At 41.8% G+C, this 17,735-nt stretch overlaps 1 pseudogene; it reads left to right on the forward strand.

Moving 5' to 3' along the window:
* Positions 1-12,292: 12,292 nt before the first annotated feature.
* LOC144682440 (uveal autoantigen with coiled-coil domains and ankyrin repeats-like) lies at positions 12,293-17,316 on the forward strand (annotated as a pseudogene).
* Positions 17,317-17,735: the final 419 nt, after the last annotated feature.

Consider the following 17,735-nt stretch of genomic DNA (forward strand, 5'->3'; position numbering starts at 1 on the left):
CCCGGACGTCACGCTGGATGGGCCTTAATTGGCCCGCCCACGTAAAATGGTGCCGCGCCCCTGATCAGAAGCGCACCTGCACGCGCCCACCCATCAACTTCCCCCCCAACGGGGGGAAAATTCTGCCCATAGAATTTACAGCAGAGAAACAGACCATTTGGCTGTCTACGCTGGTGTTTCTAGTTCACATGAGTCTTCTCTCTATCATCTCACCCTATCGGCATATCTTTCTATTCCTTTCTCCCTCATATACTTATCCCCTCAAATGTAGTTATACTATTTGCCACAACTATTCCATTTAGGGAGCACTGCAAAATACTAACCAAGGCATTATCAACGTCTTGCTTTAGTTCATTATACAATCGGATAAATATCTGATGGAAGAGTATGGGGCTAAGTGAAAAGGGATGAGGCTAAGTGATTCAAATGGAAAATATCACAGATGCTCATTTCTTTCTTCGTCCCACTTTGCGCTTTGAATTCAGACAGCTGCTGTGCAGCCATTCACACCTCACCTGCACACATAGTTTGTTTATTGACTTCATCCATTATCAATCCCCCTGGCTTTTGTACTATGAAACCTTTTGCCATTTAATCTCTTCTGTCCTCCACCCTATCACAGACCTTCCTTTTTTTTCTTCTTCCTTCTGCACTTTCACTTGCTCAAAACCTATTACATTTCTATCTTCCCTCAGTTCTGATGGAGGGTCATTGAACCAAAATGTTAACTCCGTTTCTCTTCACACATGCTGCCTGACCTGCTATGCGTTTCCGGCATTTTCTGTTACTATTCGGGGCTCAGTGATTCGCTCTTTCAGAGACTTGTCACAGTCACGATGGGCCAAATGGCTTCCTCCTGTGGTATAGGATTCTATCTGGTTGAAATCCCACACTGGCAGAGCCATCGGTAGAAAGTTTGCTCATTCATTTTCATAGTACAAAAGCCAGAGGGATTGATAAGGGATGAAGTCAAGAAACAAAAGATGTGTGCAGATGAGGTGTGAATGGCTTCATTCCATTTAAGGCAATAGAAGATAAATAAGATGGAGTATATAAAGGGGCAATCAGTCTTCTAGCACCTGTCTTGACCCCTCCCACCCCATCCCCACCTTGCCGAAGTTCAACTTCACCTCCACAGAAACCCAATTGGCTTGAGGGGTCTTGTAGATATTTAGCCTTTTTATGTTCTGTGACACATGTTCTTTAGCTCTTATGATCTCAGTCGAAACCAGTTACTTCTTGTTTTAAAGGAATAAATTTGGGGGAGAATTTTACATGCCCCTGACGGGCAAGTTTCCCGCAAAGGTTGGGGGTGGGGTGGGGGATGGAGAGGAAGAGCACCACCTTCCTGCCCACCCAAACTCAGCCCCATAATACAGGGGATGGGTGGGTGCCAAAATCGGCAGCTGGCCCGCCATATCTAAATGAAAATTTAAGGGGCAAACCAATTGGCCCTAAAAATACACGCCTCGTGCCTTGGTACGTTTGGCGTGGGCAGCAGAGCAGGAGCTGGAAGCCCGATTTTTACCCTGAAATGGTTAAGGAGCTGGAAGGAAAGGGGGGGGCGGGGTCTGCCCTTTGCCAATTGCAGTGCGGACCCTCTTAGACTGAAACTCCCCCTTCATCCCTACCCTCGCCATCTCTTAAACCCACCCTCTCTCCACCCCACCCCCCCCACCCGACTGCCCCATCCCTAACGCTCCCAAACCCTCCCGGCCCAAGACCCCTGACTTACCTTCTCCAGAGACCCAAGGCCTTGGGCTCCACTCCTTAGCTGCAGTTCCGGCAGCTGCCACTGACAACTTCCTGGCACTGCCGGGACTGACAGAGCTGCCAGCCAATCAGATTGGCCGGAAGCTCCAGAGGGCAGGAAGGGGTGGAAGTCCCACTCAGCCCTGGTTAATGAGCCTTGTCGTGCTTTATGGCTGCAGAGCTGCTCAGCATGTTGTTGGTCAGCTTCATGCCACTGTGGATTTTCCACGGTGCATTCCGGCTGCATCTGTGGAGAGAAACAGAGTTAACATTTCGCAGGGAGGGATGGGGGTGCACCCTCCATTCCACCCCCCCCCCCCCCCCCCCCCCCACCCCCACACTATATTATTCAGCCCCTGAAATCTCAGATATTTGCTGAAAGAAAGAAGTCACAAGATTTTCATGGTTTAAAACTAAAAAACTTTTACTATACAAGAGTCGAACAAAACAAACACTCAATACTATCTCAGGGAATGACCTATACTCTAAATTCCAGAATCAATGTAAGTTAAACACGAGTTGACATGCAAATGGTGGTTGATTATAAACTAAATATTACACATTAAATGCCAGATAAAAACCAAGACAGCTCTCAGGAATTGGCTCAGCTGTTCACACAGAATATATATCATCAATCTCAGTCACAAAATCCTTCAAAACTGTCTTCCTCACAAAGAAATTCAGTTCCTCTACCTCTGAGACTTAGCCTGATCCCCAGCCCACAGCAGGGCACAGCCGACTAAGTTCCACGGAGCAAAAAAATATATACTGACCCTATTCTATAAAATAGGGAATGGACTGGCGGGAATGGACAGAAACATGTACCTGGTGCCCTCCGGCAATGACAAGACACGAGGTAGCCACCCACACAAACTACAAGGACCATTTTGTTTCCAAGATAGTGTATCAACGAGCTTTCTTCCCAAGGACAATCCCACAGTGGAACAAGCTGCCAAAGGAGATAGTCACAGGCCCATCACTAGAAGTCTTCAAGACCCAGCTTTAGATTATTTACATTAATAAGTTTTCATTGTCAGGGCTACCATCTCCTCAGCAGGTCATGCCTGGTTTAGCTGGTGCTACCCATATAAATGTTGACGGAGTACGGATATTAGTCTGTGATGCTGACACAACTAAAGCAGAAGCACGATCTTCACCAAAAATGGCACAGGTCTGCAGAGCCTTCTCAACCCGGCTTATGATGGTCTGGAAGGTGTCGATCCACCAATGTTATCGTCAAGTAACAGAAAAAGCCAGAGCAACCGTATATTTGCCTAGTCTCAGCTCCTGAATTGAGCTTCCACCTCCTTCAGCCTGAATATGGCCCTGTGTGCTTAGTTATACCAGTTTCAGTCTCCCCAGAGGTTTTGGTTTCCACCGTCAATTTCGGTCTTAGTTTGCTTAGAAACTGGGAGGCTCAGTTTCCTTTCTCAGTTTCCCTTTCCAATTACGGTCTGTCTCAAAAATTACGAGTTTCAAAATGACAGATTCCGTCACAATACCATATGTGCTCTTTATACCTTAGCCCAATTTATAGGACTGGAATTGGCCAACAGTCTGACTGAAGTGGAGAGTCCAATCTACAATTCTGCCATACCCTGGTTCTTTGTAATTATGTAACACAAGCTATCTGTTAATGGACCCATCTGGCTTTTGACCACCTGCCTTTTACTATTAATATAATGGCTGCATAAAGTAGTACCACAAATCCCAATGTCAAGAAACACAAATACTTACCTTAACTTTAAACCAGCAGCTGGAGGTCAAGAACTCAGGTCTCCTGTGTATGCAGCGGCCGGGAAGGGGCTGCACATGCCCAGTTCATTTCTTTTGCTGCCTTTAGGCCGGGAACTGGCCCTTCAAGCCGGCACAGAAGCAAAGAAGTGATACGAAAAGGAACACCTCAACCAGAGCGCCACTTCCAAGGAAGGTGTCCCAAGAAGCTGAACAGGAGGAGGGGGACAGGGAGAGGTCCTAGAAGAAAGTCCCAAGGAGTCACAAAGACAGGGACTGGAATGAGGTCCCAGAAACTAAAGCCAAAGGAGAGGAGCAGAGAGATAGGCTCCGAATTAAAGACAGGGCTGCAGGGAGCAGCTCTGGGCAAAGTGGACTTGAGAGAAGCCCTGAAAATCCAAGGAGGCAGCCGAAGGTTGGTGACTCCTTACTGCAGGCCTTTTGGAGCAGTGGTATTCTTTCTGGCATGGCTGAAGATCTGAAATTGTGCTTGGAAGGTGAGATTGAAACCCTGGAGGTGGATCCTCGTTGAAGCTGTCCGAGTAGGAGCAACGTTTGGAGAGAATTCCAAGGCGAGTTCTTCAAATCTGTAGATTGGAAACCCTTGACAGAAAGACAGAGTTTCCATGAGAATGGCTGTCTCACAATGTGACAAACGTCAGGGTGGGTTGTTGAGAAATCCATGGAATCTGCTTTGGTCACATCTGGCATTTGCTTTGTAGTGTGGTTGTGACCACAGTTCACCTGTTAATTCACATGTACCTCATACACACCCTGAATATTTGAGTTTAAGATAGATATTATAAATTGTTTTATCTTTCTGAATTTGTATATGCCTGTAAAGGTATTGCAAGGTAAAGGAATATTGGGAATTTGAATGATCTTTTTGTGTTTGTACTGACATCTTTCCAACCAGTATAATATCATTCATTTTACTTGATTTAATAAATATTTAATTCTTTGTGTTAAAAGTTCATCAGCAGATTCCTGTGAATTTGTTCAGTAAATATCCTCCACAGTTTCTAAATAAAAAAAGTTAGGATCTATCAAGCCAGGTTTCACTCTGGGTTCTGAATTGTCCAGTATTAATATCAGCTGGGATCGTAACACCATCACACCTGCAGACCACACTGCTGCAAATGGCTGGGGTTGATTTTATACATATAACCCCCACTCCATTATATTGGAAGAATTTGCTATAGTTTCGGACATGAATTCTGTTAAGCTGTAATTCAAAAATACTCTGTCTAAATAGATTCTACTGTAAGCTACTGTAAGCTCTGTTTTGACTCCAACCCATTGACTGACACAGCAATGTTAATACTTATTGTGTAAAATAATTGTAAAGCTGCATTCTGTCTGCTTCCCTTTTTGTTTTAAATTTAGACTGCTTACTTGTTTCTTCCCGTTATCAACTGTAAATACCTCACTCAATCTTACTTTCTTCTCCTCTATTTTCTGAAGCACTGTTGCTCATTTTTATGTTTTTTTTATTTTTTGTTCTGGGGATGTGAACGTTGTTGGCAGGACCAACATTTTTTGCCCACCCCTAATTGCCCTTGAGAAGGTGGTGGTGAGCTGCCTTCTTGAACCGCTGCAGTCCATCCAGTGTAGGTACACCCAGAGTACTGTTAGGGGGAGAATTCCATGATTTTGACCCAGTAACAATGAAGGAACAGCAATATAGTTCCAAGTCAGGATGGTGTGTAACTGAGAGGGCAACTTCCAGGTGGCGGTGTTCCCTTGCATTTCCTGCCCTTGTCCTTCTCGATGGTAGAGGTCGTGGGTTTGAAATGTGATCTTGAAGGAGCCTTGGACAGTTGTTGCTGTGCATCTTGAATATCAAACACATGGCTTCCACTGTGTGCTGGTGGTGCAGGGTGTGAATGTTTAAGGTAATGGGTGGGGTGCCAATCAAGTGGACTGCTTTGTCCTGGATGCTGGCAAACTTCTTGAGTGTTGTTGGAGCTGCATTCATCCAGGTAAGTGGGGAGTATCTCCATCACACTCCTGACTTGGGTCTTGTGGATGGTGGATAGGTTTAGGAGGGTCATGCAGTTCTTATTCAACCACTGTGCTCAATGTTTCACTGAACTTTCTTAAATGGAATATACATAGTTTCCTCACCTAACTAAGGGGAGGTGGAGGTATAGTGTCATTGTCACTGGGCTAGTACTCTAGAGACCCAGGGTAATGCTCCAGGGACCCAGGTTTGCATCCCACCAAGGCAGGTGAAATTTGAATCCAATAAAAACCTGGAATTAAAAAGTCTAATGATAATCATGAAACCATTGCTGATTGTCATAAAAACCCATTGCATTCACTAATGCCCTTTAGGGAAGGAAATCTGCTGTTCTGGCCTACATGTGACTCCAGACCCATAGCAATTTAGTTGACTCTTAAAATGCCCTCTGAACAAGGGCCTAGCCAGCAATACCCACATCCAAAGGGTAAAAATAAAATCACATATAATAGTTGTTATTCTCTTTATTAAGGAGCCTTTCTTGTACATTCTTGGCAACAAATCAATTTTAAGAATAGCATGTATCTTTTAGTAAAGTTTTAGTGGCAAGTTTGTGCAACTTTTAATTGGACTCTTAGCCTCCTGGAGAATTGTAATTAATCAAAGTAATGGTCTTATTCTGCCAAGGGAAGGAAGATTTTCACTTTAGATGTTAGGAGTCATGGAATAGGCTGAAGCAGAGGATTTCTGAGTGTTGGAGAAAGTTTTGTTAAGTGTAACATTCACAATCCTGCAGCACCTTTTGTAACCTCAAGATATCCAAAAGCACTTTACAGCCAACAAAGTACCTTTCTGAAATGTCATCACTGTTGTAATGGAGGAACCAGAGCAGTCAGTTTGCACACAGCAAGCTCCCACAAACAATATTGTGATAATGGCCAGACAATCAGTTCTTGTGATGCTGGTTGAGGGCTAGAATTTGGCCAGAACACCAGGAAGAACTCTCCTATTCTTCTTCAAAACAATGCCATGGAGTCGGTTATATCCAACGTTGTTACTGTCCTTTTGCTACTATTTCCTGATTCTTCAATCCATTTCTCACTGAGTGATAACCTGTGCCAGGAGTACACCCTCTGGACATCTCTCGGAGGTTTACACAGGATGGGAGCAGCAGCAAAAGGAAACTATATGAGAAGAGAAATAGACATTTTTTTGTTAAGGAGGACTCTGGAAACTGCATGAGCAGATCAGCAAAGGAAAGAAAGGAGGGAGAGAAGAAAGAAAAGAACTTACATTTAATAGAAATGATTCAGACTGGGAAAAGTTGGATGCCTTTCAAACAAGGATTAAGATAACTGGACAAAGCTGGTGCTGAACGTACCTGAAAACTGAAAAGAGCTGTGTGATGTGTAAACAAAAACTGCTCAGTGATCTACAGAGACAAGGTGATGTGACCCCAAATAAGAAGAACCACTGAGAAGTCAAGAAGGTCATCATCAAAGAAACGTATTCGTACAGGACAACAGAGGTGAGAATCTCCAGCCTACGGACTTAACTTGCCAGAGAGAAGCACCTAGAAAGTGACTGTGAGTGATCTGTATGGAATCTCCCTCTCCACCCTTTTAATAACAGCATGAATTTGTTTAGAATAAGTGGGTTAATGCAGTTGTTCAACTGGAGTACATGATATGAATGTGTTAAGCATTCATATACAAACATTACTGACAGGCTGGAAATACCCTCTTCCCTGCCAGAATTGGTGTAATTCCTTATGTGCTGAATATTAGAAATTAATTTGATCACGCATTATTGAATTTAAGCTGTCCTGGATAATGAGTAACATAGGATGATGTTTGATCCAGCAATGCAGTTAAAAAGCTCATTCAATTTTCTGAAGTGCAATGTTGGACTGAATGCTGCATGAAATATTTTATCTAGTTCTCTTTATTATCTATACTTCATAAATGTATATCACATACTAAATATTGCATTGCTATCAGGCAACAGATCATCGATACTGTGCCAAACTTTATTTTTAATCAACGGCAGACTGCCTAATGTGGATAGCTTAATCCCTTTCCATAGTGTCTAGTTAAAATGTCAGTTGGTAGCCTTGACATATGGTTAGATAGAACACACAGGCAGAGAGTGATTACAAGGCTGTAATCTCATTGATGTGATCAGATGATGTATGCCGAGCTTGTGAATCACACTTAGTTTATGAATGTCAGGCAGTTTTTGCTCTTTGACATTTAAGGTGCTGCAGAGAGTTATCTGGGGGGCTGCAATTAGGCTGCCAGCAAGCGGAGAACAACATATCTTGTGTGGGATTGTTGGGGTGTGGGGTTACGGTCGTAGTCAAGGTTAATGCTTTAATATGCGTTCAATGTCGGCATGTTAATATAGATGGCCCGACAAAATTCCTGTTTTCAGCTGCTAGTCAGGCGGTTAAAGCCACTTGGGGCTTCCACATCTCAGGCCTTGCCATATGCATCAACCACGGCCAGGCTCCTGCTAATATTGAGGACAGAGTGTTGTTAATTACTGAGTGAAACTGACAGGGAATAGCTATTGCTCAGCTGAAGAGATAGAGAAAGAGAGAGAGAGAGAGAAAGAGCTTCTGTTTCCAAGCTTCTGGGAGAAACATGGGTTTTTTTCAAAAATGTTCATGCTTTCTTCCTATTTCAGCCAGCGTACATTGAAATATTTGCTCTATCAGCTTTCAGTGGCCTGGGATTGAAGCCTTGCTCTCCTGGTCTTACAGAAAGTGGGCGGAAGTGTAGAGGGGGTTTTGAGAGAATGGAGCCTGGGTGTCTGATGGCACGACCACCAATGCAGCAATAGACGGTATTGGGAAAATGGGTGACTGCGATTGCCTACTAAAATAATAATTTGCCTTAGTCGTGTGCAGAAAGGAGCCTGTTGTAATTTCTGTTTATGTTGTAGGCAATATGTTGCACCATTATTCTGTTGCATGGTAAGTAATTTGGTTGTATCAGATGAACGCCTACTTTACACTTGTCTAAATTTACTGTTTTAAGCTTCTCCATCTTAACCAGTCACAAAAGGGAGTTTAGGCCTGTTTTGATGGACAACAGGCCATGATATAGGGTTGCCAACCTTTCAAGATTGGTCCACAGTTTCTAGGAATTAAGTATTAATCTCCAGGCCGCTGCTGTGCACAAACCCAAGTTTAAAAAAAAACATTGGGGCATTAATAAAAAATCAGTTGTATGTGACTTGTTTTTCATTTACTTTGAACATTTTTTAGTTATAAAAATATTGGAAATAGTCTAAAGAGGCTTGGAGCTAAGCATCATCCAAATGGTAATGAAAAGCCAGTTCACTTTTTTATTGGCTTGGGAAGACAGTGCATCATGAGAATGGCTAAGACAAGTGGCCAATGGCAGGAATGTGGGGGTGGGGTAGCTGGAGGTAGTCATGTGATTAAAAACCCCTGGGAACTGATCAACATGAACAAGAATTACAAATTATTGAGAAATCAGCCTATATTTCAATAAGTAAATTATAGACAACTGCATATTTTTATGAATTACCAGTGGGGAGGCCATAGTGTAGTGGTATTGTGGCTGGACTAGTAATCCTGAGACCCTGGGTAAGATTCCTAGGGCCTGGTTTGAATCCCGCCACAGCAGATGGTGGAATTTGAATTGCAGATGGTGGAATTTGAACTCAATAAGAATCTGGAATTAAAATTCTAAATGAAAATGTAAAAACCCATCTGGTTTACTAATGTCCTGGAAGGAAATGTGACTCTTAAATGCTCTCTGAGCAAGGGCAATAAATGCTGGCCTTGCACATCCAATGAATAATAATAATAATAGTAAAATAAAGGTCATTGCGAGAAGATGTTAACTGAATTATATGGCTTTGTATTTTGCTATAGTGCCTGAATTATTGCTAGGCAGATTATACTATTTTTTTTAACCTTGCCAATTTTCTCTCCTCACTCCCTTTCCGGAAGGAATATAAACAGATAATGCTGGAAATATTCAGCAGGTCAGCAGCATCTGTGGAGAGTGAAACAGAGTTAACGCTTCAGGTCAATGGCCTTTTATTAGAATTCTAGAAGGGGTTGACTCCTTCCTTTGATATGGCTTTCCTTTGTCTAGACCCACTGCTGTACTTTGACAAGAAAATCAGGCCAGGTGTAAGCCAACTTGCTTTCACTAATCTTTGGTTCAATGATAAAAGTTAAAAGTGCACTCTCCCACCCTACTGCCACACAACGCACCCCCCCCCCCCCCCCCACCAACAACCCCCCACGCACCCACAGACTGTGACACAGCTTTATCCCTAATTCAGCTCTAATTGTCAGTTTGTGCAGAAATGATGGCTAGTGTGGAGAATGGGAGTAAATGTCACACCGGGTGCAGAAGGAGTTGTTCATCCATTGACATGGCCATTCTCAAGTCTTGTCCTGTCTTGAGCTCATTCTAAACTCTACTTTACATATACTAATTCACATTGAGACTCTTCATTCCTCAGCCCTATGCTTGCTGATTTTCATTGGCTGCTGGTCTGGCAATGCCTCGATAGTACAATTTACATCCTTCTTTTAACAGACCCTCATGTCCTTGCCCCTCCCTATCTCTGTAACGTGCTGCAGCCCTACAACTCCCCAAAATACCTGCACTCCCCCAATTCTGCCCGCTTGGTCATCCCTGATTTCCATCACTCCACCATTGGCAGCTGTGTCTTTAGCTGCCTAGGCCCTAAGCTCCGGAATTTCCTTCCTAAGTCTCTCTATCTCTCCCTCTCTCTCCTCCTTTAAGATGCTCCTTAAAACCTACCTCTTAGACCAAGCTTTTGGTCACCTGACTTAATGTCTCTTATGTGGTTTGGTGTCAATTTTTTTTTGATAACACTCCTGTGAAGTGTGATATTAAAGGTGCTATATATATGCAAGCTGTTGTTGCTGGAGACATAAAGGCATTTGCAATCGCTTCAAGGAAGAACAATGTAACTGGGTCCTACTTACATCATGCATTACACATGATATAAAAACCTGTCAGCTGAAATGAATAAGCAAGAAATCCAGGAAGTAGCCACCGCCAGGGGTGTCAATCAAACACCAGCTTGAAACCTGCTGCAGCTGACCTTGGAGGGAAAGGAAGGAGATGAGAGACAAGCTGCAGTAAAGGTTACCAATTTCCTAAAAGGAAATGTTCCTGCTGTTCTAGGGGGCCGTGCATGGTCACGCTCTGTACAAGGGATTCCAGAGGCCATCTTGTAATTCAATCTTCAAGGCCCCGACTACTGACATTGGATCACTGGGGATATCAGGTTGCCTCAAGCTGCCCTGGTACCTAGTTTTCAAACAGATGGACTAACGAGAGGCAAAGGAGAGCCCACATTTCTCTTGTTTCCATATTTTTGGCCAATCACCCACCCACCTGTGGACACAGCGTGCATTTTAAGGCACTAGGCCCCACTTCTGGGAAAGGAGGAGTAAGCATTGCCGGAGTGGAGCATTTCCCCGGCCCTTGCACATGAACTTATGATGGGCACGGAAAGACCAGCTGCTCCGCCAAGGTGGTCAGACACCATGGTGGCCAGACCATCATGGCAGAATCTCCCCCTCCCACCCCAACACCACCTCTCCCCCCCACCCCCCCAACCCCTGCACACTTCCTCAGCCATGAAACCTCTGAAGCAAAAAAGAGAGAGAATAATACTCAGGGCCAATAAGGGAAAGAAATACTCTGAAAAATTCCTTTCCAATCTCCACAGGGGATTAAAACCAGGCCAGGACATCACAGGGATCAAGTGTTATCTATAAATGCTTACCTTCTAAATGATGTGATCCCTGCCCCAGTCATGAGCGACCCAACTCCCTCCTGATGGCGATGCAGGCCGTCAGCACCCAGCGCACTAGCCAGCAGAGGTTCACTGCTCTCTGAAGAGAAAAACCCACATAATATCCAGTTTATTCCTACCCTTCAGGCTTTATCCTTTACCCTTTATCCTCCCCAATCTGTTAAACAGTATTAAACTCACAATGGGGATATTTTTGCCCCAAATAAATTGTTCATGTCCAGCAGACCCAGCTGGATCTTGGTCTTGTAGACTATGTTTGGTGTGTAATGTATGAGTCAAATATGTTGATGTGGCAACCAGAATGTGACCTTCACTGTCCAGAAGAGCCAAGCTTCCACTTGCTTAGGGACTCCTGGGATTCTGGGGCATTTTTTTTGTACACGTTAGAAATTTTAGTTTGGTTCATAGTGAGTAATATTGTATTCTTCGTTTTTAATCTTGCTCATGGGAAGACGTAATAAAAAGAATTTTAAAATATTAAAACAGTACATTAAGGTTTTTTTTTTGCCCTCTATCTGAATTTATTTTTAGCATTGTAATTTCTAAAAGATGGTTTGCATTTTTCCATGTCCTTGTGTGCTCAATGCAATTACCTTCTGAGATTTGTTCTATTAGCTTAATGTGTTTATTTGGACAAATTGTGTTTGTCTTCATGTTTAATAATCTGTCAGCATGTTTTTAAGTCATGAGCTTATCGTTACTTTAATATTGAAATAGTACTGTTTGATACTAGTAATAAATATATGACCACATTTGTTCTGACTGCTATTTTAACAAAGCCATTAACCTGTTTATTTGTAATGGATTAGGCCCATTGTTAAAATATTAAACAGATGACTCTCATGCAAACACACTAATGGAATTGTTCACATAGGGCAATTTCAACCAATTTAAGATCTCTTATTCGAGCCATCAACATGTCCACTGTATTCATAGTCATACAGTCATTATGGCACAGAAGGAGGCCATTTGGCCCATTGGGTCCTTGCCATAATTTAGTCGATGAATGAAAGGAAGGGAGAAAGTGGCAAAAAGCATGAGGTAAGAGGAGAAGCAATGCAAGTGACAAAGCTCAGCACTGAACTAGGGAATATCGCTGAAGCAGGAATAATGGGAGGAACAAGTGGAAGAATGTGCGCACAAAGGGATTGCAACACTGGGATTCTCTATGTGGAATAATAATTGATTAAACGAAGCTGGTGAACAGTCAGCTTTTCTTGAAATTCAATATTCATGTTGCTTTCCTGTGTATCATTGTGAAATTATTAAATTAATGATTTGCAGATTGCCAATGACACACACAGCACCCGACTTAAATATGTAACCACTGCCATTTTCAGTTGCTTGACATGCAAGATCATGTCAAATTCATATCTCAACTTAAGTTTCAATGCGATATTATTCCATCGTTGGGAGATGTTTAGTTACCCTATCTGTACTCATGTCGCTGAAGCTTCACATCTGTCTTCCGCATGAAACGTTAAACCAAGATCCCACCTGACCTCTTGGGTGAATGTATAAGATCCTGTGGTCACAATTAGAGGAGTGTACTCCCCCGTGTCCTGCGCCAATATTTATCCCCCAATCTACACCTAAAATAGATGATCTCGTCAATATCACATTGCGGTGCTCCTGGACTCTTGCTGTGCCTAACTTGGCCGCCGTGTTTCCTACATCACGACAGTGACTACGCCTCAAAAACCCTTCCTTGGCTGTGAAGCACTTTGGGACTTCCTGGGATTATGAAAGGTGCTTTAGAAATTCCAAGTTTTCTTTCCTTCTTTCGTTAGCCCAACTTTCTGGGAATAAAACACTTTTATCCATCAAATCCATGGGATTACAATGTTTGCACCCTTTTAAACACAGGGTTGCTAGGCTGTAATGGTTAAGTTCATGAAATATTAATGTGATCCTCTGGGCTTTTAAGGCTTTTCCTCCTGGTGCATAAAGCAATGTGTTTAAGTCACACCGGAAACACGTGAGGAAGTTGTTTGGAATGGGGAATTGAGTTTATATGTTTGGCGAATAATCATCAAGTCTTCAGGCCATCTCAGTCTTTACATTGTGATTAATACGAATTTTTGAGTGGCTGTGTCCAGTGCCGCTCAAAGCAAAAGAAAGATATTTCCTTAATGAGAGAATGATTTGTTTTTCTTGTGGGCTGAATTTTCTAATGACATCATAAATAGTCTTTATTTTTTTGCCTGATTCTGGTCTTTGAAATAAACTGGAATTAGCTTGGAATTACATAGAATGTACAGCACTGATACAGGCTATTTGACCAAACAGATCCTCATCGGTGTTTATCCTCCACATGACCCCCTTCCCGCCTTTCTTCATCTAACCTCATTAACGTCCCTTTCTATTCCCTTCTCCCTCATGTGCTTGTCTAACTTCCCCCAAAATACATCTGTGCCATTCATTTCAATTATCCCATGTGGTAGTGAGTTTCACATTCTCACCACTTGCTAGTTAGACAAGTTTCTCCTGAATTCTCTATTGGATCTATTGACTGTCTTATATCTATGGTCCTTCATTCTGGTCTCACCCACAAGTGGAAACATCTTCTCTATATCTACCCTACTGGACCCACTCGTAATTTTAAAGTGCACTATTAGGTCACCCCACCGCTTTCTCTTTTCCAGAAAAAAGAGCCCCAGCCTGTTCACTCTTTCTTTGTAAAGTTTTGTTTGCACATTCTCCAGTGCCTCTATACCCTTGTTGGCATTTACTCTTCACCAGAATGCTACAACAAAACTAGACTGCAAATAAATGGTCTGGGTCAGTCCCAAGATAATCCAACTAAATTGGAGTCTTGTCATTAATATGGAATTTTTACAATACTAACATCCCTTTTTTGGCTATAACTTGCTGTATCTGTGCTTTCCGTGATTAAAATGTAATTTGGGCCAGAACGATTTCACCGTTAAAATCTTTATTTTGAATTATGTCTGAATCACTTTAACTGATGCTTCACTGAATTTAATTGGAACACAGAAGTGTCTCTGAGGAGCAAGACAGTTAATTTGCACTGTCGAACGGAATCCTGATATAGCAATAAGGAAATAACAGTCATCGATTCCAGCATCTAAGCAAACAAAATAATCTTGGCTTCTTGAGGTTTCTAAATGCAAACATCTGAAAGAACACTAAAAGAAAAATAATGTCAAAACTTTTTAATGATGTTGGGTAAAAGTTACGTAGAAGTCTGAAATAAGTTTAACAGTTGTATCATAACTTGCATTCCTGGAGAAGTGATATCAAGCAATTTTTTCAATCAAGCCACATAAGGGATATTAGGGCAGATGACCAAAAATTTGGTCGAAGATGTAGATTTTATGGAGAGGAGGAGAGAGCAGCAGAGAGGCAGAGATGTTTAGAGAAGAAATATTAGAATTTAGTTACAAGGCATCTGAAGGCACTCATGGATGAGCAATTAAAATCTGAGATACACAAGAGGCTTGAATTCAAGACACACAGTTATCTGGGATTTGTAGGGCTGGAAGTGGTTACAGAGTGTACTATAAGGGTGAACAAGAGTTAATGTGGGACTTCAGAACAGTACAACTCATGGTTTGATGAAGAGCGGTAGTGTGTAGTAGAGTCTAGTAGAAGCCAACAGTACCCATGTAGGGCTTTACCTTAGAGATGTATAAAGTTATGAGTTGTTAATAAATGGTTTATGTTCAACCACACAAACCTCCAGACCTCTTGGTGAGATACCAAGCAACCTTATAACTTGTTGGCAGTGAAGGATAGACCTAAAAATCCTGAAAGTATGAAAAAGTAAAGAAACTGAAGCCCGACCTGCAAGAAGTGTGCTTAAATCGAAGATACAGTTGGAGGTCTCCTAAAGAAGCTCCATCGCCAGACCTAGCCAGATCACAAAAGGCTGAGCAAAATTCAAAAAAGGAAAAAAGGCTGAAAGACAGAAGAATAATCCAGTGTGCAGGTGAAAAGAAGAGCCAGAATGAATGACAAAAAGGGTGAGCAAAATATAGTAAATAGGCAGAAATTACCTTTTAAAATAGGCAGAAGGTCAGGATCAATACCAGCATAGCAGACTGCAGGAAGGGTCCACAGCTGGAGCCGTAACACATGTCGGCCATGCTCGATTGAATGAAGAAAGGTTTTTAACATGGCAGGCAGAGCTAATAAAATGTATTCCATTTGATTCCCAGGCTTTAAAAAAAAACAACTGACTGGCCCAAATGACCTGTTTCAAAGGTTTCCTATGGAATTAATAAGCAGGAAAAATGGCCCCCTCAGCAAAACAGGAGCCCGTCAAACCATGACAAGTATGAAAAGAACAAAGAGAAGAGAAAAAAAAACAACAGATCCAGAGCTACCTTGAAGAGAAAATAAAATTAACAAAGTACTCACCTGTTATGAAAAACAGACATGGATAGTAAATTAAAACTAGCAGATCAATTTGAGCTGAGGCAAGGGCCAAACCAGGCACAAAATTGGGCATGAGGGAAAAGAACATTTTTAGATTAGAGGAGTACATCAGGATTAAGTCAGATATCACAAAAAGTACAAGTTAATATGTTTTTATACTCATTTCGTGTATTTACAGATGAAGTAATCCTAATGCAAGGCATTAACGAAGCCTCAACCAGCTTTGGTGAGATATTAAAAGCCTTTCACGAGTGTTTTGATCTTCAAGTTGTGGAGTGCACGGAGCTTAAAAAGGATAGAAAACCCCCCCGTAAAACACCAAAAGGAAAATAACTACTTGAGCAAACCACATGAAGTGACAGGGAGGCAGAGAACCATCCATAAGTCTTAAAAATATATATTTTTGAAAATCCTGAACTGTTACCCGAACTGCAACAGGCAGTGCAGAATAAGCAACTGGCTGTGAATGAAGGGAACCTATCTGATGTAACCCAAAAGAAACAAGCCCTACAAAAGGAAAATGAAATAAGACAGGAAGATGTTCATACCAAAGCTGAATTGGAAGACTTGAAACACAAGATTCCGACAGAGTATATATCTTTGAAAATACATTATAAACTAAAGTCATCACTGAACCAAACTGTTGAACATTTGAACAAACAAATTTCTGAGGTGTCACAAAGGTACAAAGAGGCTTTAAAAGAAACAGAAAGGTTGAATGTTGAGAAGAATGCAATAAGCGATAATCTGAATTGTATACTGACTCAGTACGTAGCTCCAGAAAAGCAGAAGGAGGAAATAAAAACTCTGAATTCCATTGTTGGTAAATCGAAGTAAGAATTAGAAAAACTCAATCAGAAGTATAAGCCAGGCACAACAGCAGGCAGAAAAGGTACTCGAAGAAGTTGCAGCTCTGAAAGGCTCTTTGAAGAATCAGTACATAGCCCTTGAAAAACATGAGGAGTTAAAAAAGACGTTGAATACTAATTCAGAAAAAGACTGTGTTGGAGCTATCAGTAGCGACTAAGCAATGTACTGAAGTGCAGTGTAAATTGGTAAGAGGTGAACAAGAAAATAAACAGTTGAAACAACTGCTGGTTGTCTTTCAAGATCAAATGCTAAAGAAGTACATAACCCTTTAACAGCATGACGAAACGAACACTGTCTTGAACAGCAGAATGGAGGAACAACAGAAAAAAGACAAGAAGACTTTGTTGAATTACAAGAAAACTCAAGGCAAGGCACTTCAGCCTCGTAAAGAAATGGAATACCCGTTGAAAGGCCTTTACACATTACAAGGATCCCTCAGGTCAAAGTTTGCTTCTCTGGAAAATTACAAAGAGAAGCAAAATTAATTTGATGTCACTCTGAACAAGCTTAAGTACTAGTTGGCTGAGAAGACTCAGCAATGTTCTATATTCCAGGAGAAGAATACCAGGCTGCAATCAGGCATCCATGCATTGAAAGAGAGAATACATTTACAGTACTCTCCAAATGAAGAGTTTGAGACAACAAGAACATCACTGAACAACAAGAGTTTTGGAACTGCAGGAGAAAAAGAAGAAGCTGAAGAATTCTTGTATACAGGAGCAATAAACAGTAGAAAAATTGCAGCTCAAATTTGACAGTCAGAGAAAGAATTCTTGACCACTTTTGCAGCACACCCAAATGAAAGTAGAAGTTCTCACAAACAAGCATGAGGAGTCTCAAAAACAATGAGCAGAAGCACAAATACACAATGCGAACTTGAACAATTGCACAGAGGAATTGTATTCTGCCAAGGGAGAACTGATCAGTGTAGAGAATCACCTACAAAAGATGTGACGACATGGAAAAATGAGAACTTATGAGAACACTGGAATGTCACTCTTGGCAAGCAGAACACCTGAAAAAGGACTTGAACACTTAAATGATGAACTTGTAGAAATAAATTCAAGAAAAATGGATGTTCAATTAAAATTTGATGAATTTCAATCATCAGAAGTCTCAAGTAAGCATCGGGCAAAATGCCAGTAACAGGAGAAGGAATTGCAGATGAATCAGA

The sequence above is a fragment of the Cetorhinus maximus genome, chromosome 7 (assembly GCF_964194155.1).
Source record: "Cetorhinus maximus chromosome 7, sCetMax3.hap1.1, whole genome shotgun sequence".
NCBI classification, from domain to species: Eukaryota; Metazoa; Chordata; class Chondrichthyes; order Lamniformes; family Cetorhinidae; genus Cetorhinus; species Cetorhinus maximus.